Source organism: Embiotoca jacksoni, unplaced genomic scaffold (assembly GCF_022577435.1).
Source record: "Embiotoca jacksoni isolate LCO1_2020_lvr unplaced genomic scaffold, fEmbJac1.0.p SCAF_103, whole genome shotgun sequence".
Lineage (NCBI taxonomy): Eukaryota > Metazoa > Chordata > Actinopteri > Embiotocidae > Embiotoca > Embiotoca jacksoni.
This window is the reverse complement of record NW_027185234.1, coordinates 380,808-391,879: the sequence shown is the minus strand read 5'-3', so window position 1 is coordinate 391,879 and position 11,072 is coordinate 380,808.

Here is an 11,072-nt window from a genome sequence, read left to right as displayed (position 1 = left end):
ACATCCTGAAACAGACAAACATCCTGAAACAGAGAAACATCCTAAAACCTAGAAACATCCTGAAACAGATAAATATCCTGAAACATAGAAACATCCTGAAACAGAGAACCATCATGAAACAAAGAACCATCCTGAAACAGAGAAACATCCGGAAACAGACAAACATCCTAAAACAGACAAACATCCTGAAACATCCGGAAAAGGAGAAACATCCTGAAACAGACAAACATCCAGAAACAGAAACATCCTGAAACCAAGAAACATCCTGAAACAGAGAATTATCCTGAAACATAGAAAAATCCTGAAACATAGAAACATCCGAAAACAGAGATAGATCCTGAAACAGAGAAACATCCTGAAGCAGAGAAACATCCTGACAAGGAAAAACATCCTGAAACAGACAAACGTCCTAAAACCTAGAAACATCCTGAAACAGAGAAAACATTCTAAAACAGAAACACATCCTGAAACAGAAATACATCCTGAAACAGAGAAACACCCAGAAAAGGAGAAACATCCTGAAACAGACAAACATCCTAAAACATAGTAACATCCTGAAACAGAGTAACACACAGAAACATAGAAACATTCTGAAAAGGAGTAACGTCCTGAAATAGACAAACATCCTGAAACAGAAACATCTTAAAACATAGAAACATCCTGAAACAGAGTAACACCCTGAAACATAGAAACGTCCTGAAACAGAGAAATGTTCTGAAACAGACTAACATCCTGAAACAGAAACATCCTAAAACATAGAAACATCCTGAAACAGAGAAATATCCTTTAACATAGAAACATCCTGAAACAGAAACATCCTGAAAAGGAGAAACACCCTGAAATAGACAAACATCCTGAAACAGAGAAACATCCTGAAACAAAGAAACAACCTGAAAAGGAGAAACATCGTGAAACAGACAAACGTCCTGGAAACAGAAACATCCTGAAACAGAGAAACATCCTGAATCAGAGAAACATCCTGAGTCAGAGAAACATTCTGAATCAGATAAACATCCTGAATCAGAGAAACCATCCTGAATCAGAGAAACATCAATAGTCAGAGAAACATTGTGAATCAGAGAAACATCCTGAGTCAGAGAAACATCAATAGTCAGTGAAACATCCTGAATCAGAGAAACATCCTGAGTCAGAGAAACATTCTGAATCAGATAAACATCCTGAATCAGAGAAAACATCCTAAAACAGACAAACATCCTGGAAAAGAGAAACATCTGAAACATAGAAACATCATAAAACAGAGATACATCCTGAAACAGAGAAACATCCTGAAACAGAAACATCCTGAAAAAGAGAAACACCCTAAAACAGACAAACAACCTGAAACAGAAACATCCTGAAAAAGAGAAACATCCTGAAACAAAGAAACAACCTGAAAAGGTGAAACTTCCTGAAACAGAGAAACATCCTGAAACAGAGAAACATCCTAAAACCTAGGAACATCCTGAAACAGAGATACATCCTGATACAGGAACATCCTAAAAACCTAGAAACATTTTGAAGCAGAGAAATATCCTGAAACAGAGAAAACATCCCAAAACAGAGATACATCCTGAAACAGAGAAAAATCCTGAATCAGAGAAACATCCTGAGTCAGAGAAACATTCTGAATCAGAGAAACATCCTGAAACAGAAAAAACGTCCTAAAACCAAGTCACATCCTGAAACAGAGAAAACATCCCAAAACAGAGAAACATCCTGAATCAGAGAAACATCCTGAGTCAGAGAAACATTCTGAATCAGATGAGCATCCTGAATCAGAGAAAACATCCTAAAACAGACAAACATCCTGAAAAAGAGAAACATCATAAAACAGAGATACATCCTGAAAAAGAGAAACATCCTGAAAAGGAGAAACACCCTAAATCAGACAAACATCCTGAAACAGAGTAACACTCATAAATAAAGAAACTTCCAGAAACAGAGAAACATCCTGAAGCAGAGAAACATCCTGACAAGGAGATACATCCTGAAACAGACAAACGTCCTAAAACCGAGAGACATCCTGGAAAAAAAATACATCCTGAAACAGAGAAACATCCAGAAACAGAGAAACATCCGGAAAAGGAGAAACGTCCTGAAACAGACAAACGTCCTGAAACAGAAAAACATCCTAAAACCTAGGAACATCCTGAAACAGAGATACATCCTGAAACAGAGATACATCCTGAAACAGAGAAACATCGTGAGACAGAGAAACATCCTGACAGTGATAAACACCCTGAAACAGACAAACATCCTGGAAACAGAAACAATCTGAAACAGAGAAACATGCTGAAACAGAGAAACATCCTGAAAAGGAGAAACAATCTGAAACAGTGAAATATCCTAAAACCGAGGAACATCCTGAAACGGAGAAACATTCTGAAACAGAGAAACATCCTGAAAAGAAGAAACATCCTAAAACATAGAAACATCGTGAAACAGACAAACATCCTAAAACCTAGAAATATCCTGAAATAGAGAAAACATCCTAAAACAGAAACACATCCTGAAACACCCTAAAACAGACAAACAACCAGAAACAGAAACATCCTGAAAAAGAGAAACATCCTCAAACAAAGAAACAACCTGAAAAGGTGAAACTTCCTGAAACAGAGAAACATCCTGAAACAGAGAAACATCCTAAAACCTAGGAACATCCTGAAACAGAGATACATCCTGATACAGAAACATCCTAAAAACCTAGAAACATTTTGAAGCAGAGAAATATCCTGACAAGTAGAAACATCCTGAAACAGACAAACGTCCTAAAACCAAGAAACATCCTGAAACAGAGAAAACATCCCAAAACAGAGATACATCCTGAAACAGAGAAAAATCCTGAATCAGAGAAACATCCTGAGTCAGAGAAACATTCTGAATCAGAGAAACATCCTGAAACAGACAAACGTCCTGAAACAGAGAAACATCCTAAAACCTAGTAACATCCTGAAAAAGAGAAACATCCTGAAAAGGAGAAACACCCTAAAACAGACAAACATCCTGAAACAGAAACATCCTGAAACAAAGAAACAACCTAAAAAGGAGAAACTTCCTGAAACAGAGAAACATCCTGAAACAGAGAAATATCCTAAAACCTAGGAACATCCTGAAACAGAGATACATCCTGGAAACAGAAACAATCTGAAACAGAGAAACATGCTGAAACAGAGAAACATCCTGAAAAGGAGAAACAATCTGAAACAGTGAAACATCCTAAAACCGAGGAACATCCTGAAACGGAGAAACATCCTGAAACAGAGAAACATCCTGAAAAGAAGAAACATCCTAAAACATAGAAACATCCTGAAACAGACAAACATCCTAAAACCTAGAAATATAAAGAAATAGAGAAAACATCCTAAAACAGAAACACATCCTGAAACATCCTGAAACAGAGAAACATCCTGAAAAGGAGAAACATCCTGAAACAGACAAACATCCTGAAAACAGAAACATCCTGAAACAGACAAACATCCTGAAACAGAGAAACATCCTAAAACCTAGAAACATCCTGAAACAGATAAATATCCTGAAACATAGAAACATCCTGAAACAGAGAACCATCATGAAACAAAGAACGATCCTGAAACAGAGAAACATCCGGAAACAGACAAACATCCTAAAACAGACAAACATCCTGAAACATCCGGAAAAGGAGAAACATCCTGAAACAGACAAACATCCAGAAACAGAAACATCCTAAAACAGAGAAATATCCTGAAACATAGAAAAATCCTGAAACATAGAAACATCCGAAAACAGAGAAAGATCCTGAAACAGGGAAACATCCTGAAGCAGAGAAACATCCTGACAAGGAAAAACATCCTGAAACAGACAAACGTCCTAAAACCTAGAAACATCCTGAAACAGAGAAAACATCCTAAAACAGAAACACATCCTGAAACAGAAATACATCCTGAAACAGAGAAACACCCAGAAAAGGAGAAACATCCTGAAACAGACAAACATCCTAAAACATAGTAACATCCTGAAACAGAGTAACACACAGAAACATAGAAACATTCTGAAAAGGAGTAACGTCCTGAAATAGACAAACATCCTGAAACAGAAACAACTTAAAACATAGAAACATCCTGAAACAGAGTAACACCCAGAAACATAGAAACGTCCTGAAAAAGAGAAATGTTCTGAAACAGACTAACATCCTGAAACATAGAAACATCCGAAAACAGAGAAACATCCTGAAACAGACAAACATCCAGAAACAGAAACATCCTAAAACAGAGAAATATCCTGAAACATAGAAAAATCCTGAAACATAGAAACAGCCGAAAACAGAGAAACATCCTGAAACAGAGATACATCCTGAAACAGAGAAACATCGTGAAACAGAGAAACATCCTAAAACAGAGAAACACCCTGAAACAGAGAAACATCCTGAAACATAGAAACATCATAAAACAGAGATACATCCTGAAACAGAGAAACATCCTGAAACAGAAACATCCTGAAACAGAGAAACATCCTGACAGAGAAACACCCTGAAACAGAGATACATCCTGAAACATAGAAACATCTAAAAACAGAGATAGATCCTGAAACAGAGAAATATCATGAAGCACAGAAACATCCTGAAACAAAGAAACAACCTGAAAAGGTGAAACTTCCTGAAACAGAGAAACATCCTGAAACAGAGAAACATCCTAAAACCTAGGAACATCCTGAAACAGAGATACATCCTGATACAGAAACACCCTAAAAACCTAGAAACATTTTGAAGCAGAGAAATATCCTGACAAGTAGAAACATCCTGAAACAGACAAACATCCTAAAACCAAGTCACATCCTGAAACAGAGAAAACATCCCAAAACAGAGAAACATCCTGAATCAGAGAAACATCCTGAGTCAGAGAAACATTCTGAATCAGAGAAACGTCCTGAAACAGACAAACGTCCTAAAACCAAGTCACATCCTGAAACAGAGAAAACATCCCAAAACAGAGAAACATCCTGAATCAGAGAAACATCCTGAGTCAGAGAAACATTCTGAATCAGATAAACATCCTGAATCAGAGAAAACATCCTAAAACAGACAAACATCCTGAAAAAGAGAAACATCATAAAACAGAGATACATCCTGAAAAAGAGAAACATCCTGAAAAGGAGAAACACCCTAAAACAGACAAACATCCTGAAACAGAAACATCCTGAAAAAGAGAAACATCCTGAAACAAAGAAACAACCTAAAAAGGAGAAACTTCCTGAAACAGAGAAACATCCTGAAACAGAGAAATATCCTAAAACCTAGGAACATCCTGAAACAGAGATACATCCTGAAACAGAAACATCCTAAAAACCTAGAAACATTTTGTAGCAGAGAAATATCCTGAGAAGTAGAAACATCTTGAAACAGACAAACATCCTAAAACCTAGGAACATCCTGAAACAGACAAAACATCCAAAAACAGACAACCATCCTGAAACAGAGTAACACTCACAAATAAAGAAACTTCCAGAAACAGAGAAACATCCTGAAAAGGAGAAACATCCTGAAACAGAGAAAACATCCTAAATCAGACAAACATCCTGAAACAGAGTAACACTCATAAATAAAGAAACTTCCAGAAACAGAGAAACATCCTGAAGCAGAGAAACATCCTGACAAGGAGATACATCCTGAAACAGACAAACGTCCTAAAACCGAGAAACATCCTGAAAAAAAAATACATCCTGAAACAGAGAAACATCCGGAAAAGGAGAAACGTCCTGAAACAGACAAACGTCCTGAAACAGAAACATCCTGAAACCAAGAAACATCCTGAAACAGAGAATTATCCTGAAACATAGAAAAATCCTGAAACATAGAAACATCCGAAAACAGAGATAGATCCTGAAACAGAGAAACATCCTGAAGCAGAGAAACATCCTGACAAGGAAAAACATCCTGAAACAGACAAACGTCCTAAAACATAGAAACATCCTGAAACAGAGAAAACATCCTAAAACAGAAACACATCCTGAAAAAGAAATACATCCTGAAACAGAGAAACACCCAGAAAAGGAGAAACATCCTGAAACAGACAAACATCCTAAAACATAGTAACATCCTGAAACAGAGTAACACACAGAAACATAGAAACATTCTGAAAAGGAGTAACGTCCTGAAATAGACAAACATCCTGAAACAGAAACATCTTAAAACATAGAAACATCCTGAAACAGAGTAACACCCTGAAACATAGAAACGTCCTGAAACAGAGAAATGTTCTGAAACAGACTAACATCCTGAAACAGAAACATCCTAAAACATAGAAACATCCTGAAACAGAGAAATATCCTTTAACATAGAAACATCCTGAAACAGAAACATCCTGAAAAGGAGAAACACCCTGAAATAGACAAACATCCTGAAACAGAGAAACATCCTGAAACAAAGAAACAACCTGAAAAGGAGAAACATCGTGAAACAGAGAAACATCAATAGTCAGAGAAACATTGTGAATCAGAGAAACATCCTGAGTCAGAGAAACATCAATAGTCAGTGAAACATCCTGAATCAGAGAAACATCCTGAGTCAGAGAAACATTCTGAATCAGATAAACATCCTGAATCAGAGAAAACATCCTAAAACAGACAAACATCCTGGAAAAGAGAAACATCTGAAACATAGAAACATCATAAAACAGAGATACATCCTGAAACAGAGAAATATCCTGAAACAGAAACATCCTGAAAAAGAGAAACACCCTAAAACAGACAAACAACCTGAAACAGAAACATCCTGAAAAAGAGAAACATCCTGAAACAAAGAAACAACCTGAAAAGGTGAAACTTCCTGAAACAGAGAAACATCCTGAAACAGAGAAACATCCTAAAACCTAGGAACATCCTGAAACAGAGATACATCCTGATACAGGAACATCCTAAAAACCTAGAAACATTTTGAAGCAGAGAAATATCCTGAAACAGAGAAAACATCCCAAAACAGAGATACATCCTGAAACAGAGAAAAATCCTGAATCAGAGAAACATCCTGAGTCAGAGAAACATTCTGAATCAGAGAAACATCCTGAAACAGACAAACGTCCTAAAACCAAGTCACATCCTGAAACAGAGAAAACATCCCAAAACAGAGAAACATCCTGAATCAGAGAAACATCCTGAGTCAGAGAAACATTCTGAATCAGATAAACATCCTGAATCAGAGAAACCATCCTGAATCAGAGAAACATCAATAGTCAGAGAAACATTGTGAATCAGAGAAACATCCTGAGTCAGAGAAACATCAATAGTCAGTGAAACATCCTGAATCAGAGAAACATCCTGAGTCAGAGAAACATTCTGAATCAGATAAACATCCTGAATCAGAGAAAACATCCTAAAACAGACAAACATCCTGGAAAAGAGAAACATCTGAAACATAGAAACATCATAAAACAGAGATACATCCTGAAACAGAGAAACATCCTGAAACAGAAACATCCTGAAAAAGAGAAACACCCTAAAACAGACAAACAACCTGAAACAGAAACATCCTGAAAAAGAGAAACATCCTGAAACAAAGAAACAACCTGAAAAGGTGAAACTTCCTGAAACAGAGAAACATCCTGAAACAGAGAAACATCCTAAAACCTAGGAACATCCTGAAACAGAGATACATCCTGATACAGGAACATCCTAAAAACCTAGAAACATTTTGAAGCAGAGAAATATCCTGAAACAGAGAAAACATCCCAAAACAGAGATACATCCTGAAACAGAGAAAAATCCTGAATCAGAGAAACATCCTGAGTCAGAGAAACATTCTGAATCAGAGAAACATCCTGAAACAGACAAACGTCCTAAAACCAAGTCACATCCTGAAACAGAGAAAACATCCCAAAACAGAGAAACATCCTGAATCAGAGAAACATCCTGAGTCAGAGAAACATTCTGAATCAGATGAGCATCCTGAATCAGAGAAAACATCCTAAAACAGACAAACATCCTGAAAAAGAGAAACATCATAAAACAGAGATACATCCTGAAAAAGAGAAACATCCTGAAAAGGAGAAACACCCTAAATCAGACAAACATCCTGAAACAGAGTAACACTCATAAATAAAGAAACTTCCAGAAACAGAGAAACATCCTGAAGCAGAGAAACATCCTGACAAGGAGATACATCCTGAAACAGACAAACGTCCTAAAACCGAGAAACATCCTGGAAAAAAAATACATCCTGAAACAGAGAAACATCCAGAAACAGAGAAACATCCGGAAAAGGAGAAACGTCCTGAAACAGACAAACGTCCTGAAACAGAAAAACATCCTAAAACCTAGGAACATCCTGAAACAGAGATACATCCTGAAACAGAGATACATCCTGAAACAGAGAAACATCGTGAGACAGAGAAACATCCTGACAGTGATAAACACCCTGAAACAGACAAACATCCTGGAAACAGAAACAATCTGAAACAGAGAAACATGCTGAAACAGAGAAACATCCTGAAAAGGAGAAACAATCTGAAACAGTGAAATATCCTAAAACCGAGGAACATCCTGAAACGGAGAAACATTCTGAAACAGAGAAACATCCTGAAAAGAAGAAACATCCTAAAACATAGAAACATCGTGAAACAGACAAACATCCTAAAACCTAGAAATATCCTGAAATAGAGAAAACATCCTAAAACAGAAACACATCCTGAAACACCCTAAAACAGACAAACAACCAGAAACAGAAACATCCTGAAAAAGAGAAACATCCTCAAACAAAGAAACAACCTGAAAAGGTGAAACTTCCTGAAACAGAGAAACATCCTGAAACAGAGAAACATCCTAAAACCTAGGAACATCCTGAAACAGAGATACATCCTGATACAGAAACATCCTAAAAACCTAGAAACATTTTGAAGCAGAGAAATATCCTGACAAGTAGAAACATCCTGAAACAGACAAACGTCCTAAAACCAAGAAACATCCTGAAACAGAGAAAACATCCCAAAACAGAGATACATCCTGAAACAGAGAAAAATCCTGAATCAGAGAAACATCCTGAGTCAGAGAAACATTCTGAATCAGAGAAACATCCTGAAACAGACAAACGTCCTGAAACAGAGAAACATCCTAAAACCTAGTAACATCCTGAAAAAGAGAAACATCCTGAAAAGGAGAAACACCCTAAAACAGACAAACATCCTGAAACAGAAACATCCTGAAACAAAGAAACAACCTAAAAAGGAGAAACTTCCTGAAACAGAGAAACATCCTGAAACAGAGAAATATCCTAAAACCTAGGAACATCCTGAAACAGAGATACATCCAGGAAACAGAAACAATCTGAAACAGAGAAACATGCTGAAACAGAGAAACATCCTGAAAAGGAGAAACAATCTGAAACAGTGAAACATCCTAAAACCGAGGAACATCCTGAAACGGAGAAACATCCTGAAACAGAGAAACATCCTGAAAAGAAGAAACATCCTAAAACATAGAAACATCCTGAAACAGACAAACATCCTAAAACCTAGAAATATAAAGAAATAGAGAAAACATCCTAAAACAGAAACACATCCTGAAACATCCTGAAACAGAGAAACATCCTGAAAAGGAGAAACATCCTGAAACAGACAAACATCCTGAAAACAGAAACATCCTGAAACAGACAAACATCCTGAAACAGAGAAACATCCTAAAACCTAGAAACATCCTGAAACAGATAAATATCCTGAAACATAGAAACATCCTGAAACAGAGAACCATCATGAAACAAAGAACGATCCTGAAACAGAGAAACATCCGGAAACAGACAAACATCCTAAAACAGACAAACATCCTGAAACATCCGGAAAAGGAGAAACATCCTGAAACAGACAAACATCCAGAAACAGAAACATCCTAAAACAGAGAAATATCCTGAAACATAGAAAAATCCTGAAACATAGAAACATCCGAAAACAGAGAAAGATCCTGAAACAGGGAAACATCCTGAAGCAGAGAAACATCCTAAAACAGAAACACATCCTGAAACAGAAATACATCCTGAAACAGAGAAACACCCAGAAAAGGAGAAACATCCTGAAACAGACAAACATCCTAAAACATAGTAACATCCTGAAACAGAGTAACACACAGAAACATAGAAACATTCTGAAAAGGAGTAACGTCCTGAAATAGACAAACATCCTGAAACAGAAACAACTTAAAACATAGAAACATCCTGAAACAGAGTAACACCCAGAAACATAGAAACGTCCTGAAAAAGAGAAATGTTCTGAAACAGACTAACATCCTGAAACAGAAACATCCTAAAACATAGAAATATCCTGAAACAGAGAAATATCCTTTAACATAGAAAAATCCTGAAACATAGAAACATCCGAAAACAGAGAAACATCCTGAAACAGACAAACATCCAGAAACAGAGAAATATCCTGAAACATAGAAAAATCCTGAAACATAGAAACAGCCGAAAACAGAGAAACATCCTGAAACAGAGATACATCCTGAAACAGAGAAACATCGTGAAACAGAGAAACATCCTAAAACAGAGAAACACCCTGAAACAGAGAAACATCCTGAAACATAGAAACATCATAAAACAGAGATACATCCTGAAACAGAGAAACATCCTGAAACAGAAACATCCTGAAACAGAGAAACATCCTGACAGAGAGAAACACCCTGAAACAGAGATACATCCTGAAACATAGAAACATCTAAAAACAGAGATAGATCCTGAAACAGAGAAATATCATGAAGCACAGAAACATCCTGAAACAAAGAAACAACCTGAAAAGGTGAAACTTCCTGAAACAGAGAAACATCCTGAAACAGAGAAATATCCTAAAACCTAGGAACATCCTGAAACAGAGATACATCCAGGAAACAGAAACAATCTGAAACAGAGAAACATGCTGAAACAGAGAAACATCCTGAAAAGGAGAAACAATCTGAAACAGTGAAACATCCTAAAACCGAGGAACATCCTGAAACGGAGAAACATCCTGAAACAGAGAAACATCCTGAAAAGAAGAAACATCCTAAAACATAGAAACATCCTGAAACAGACAAACATCCTAAAACCTAGAAATATAAAGAAATAGAGAAAACATCCTAAAACA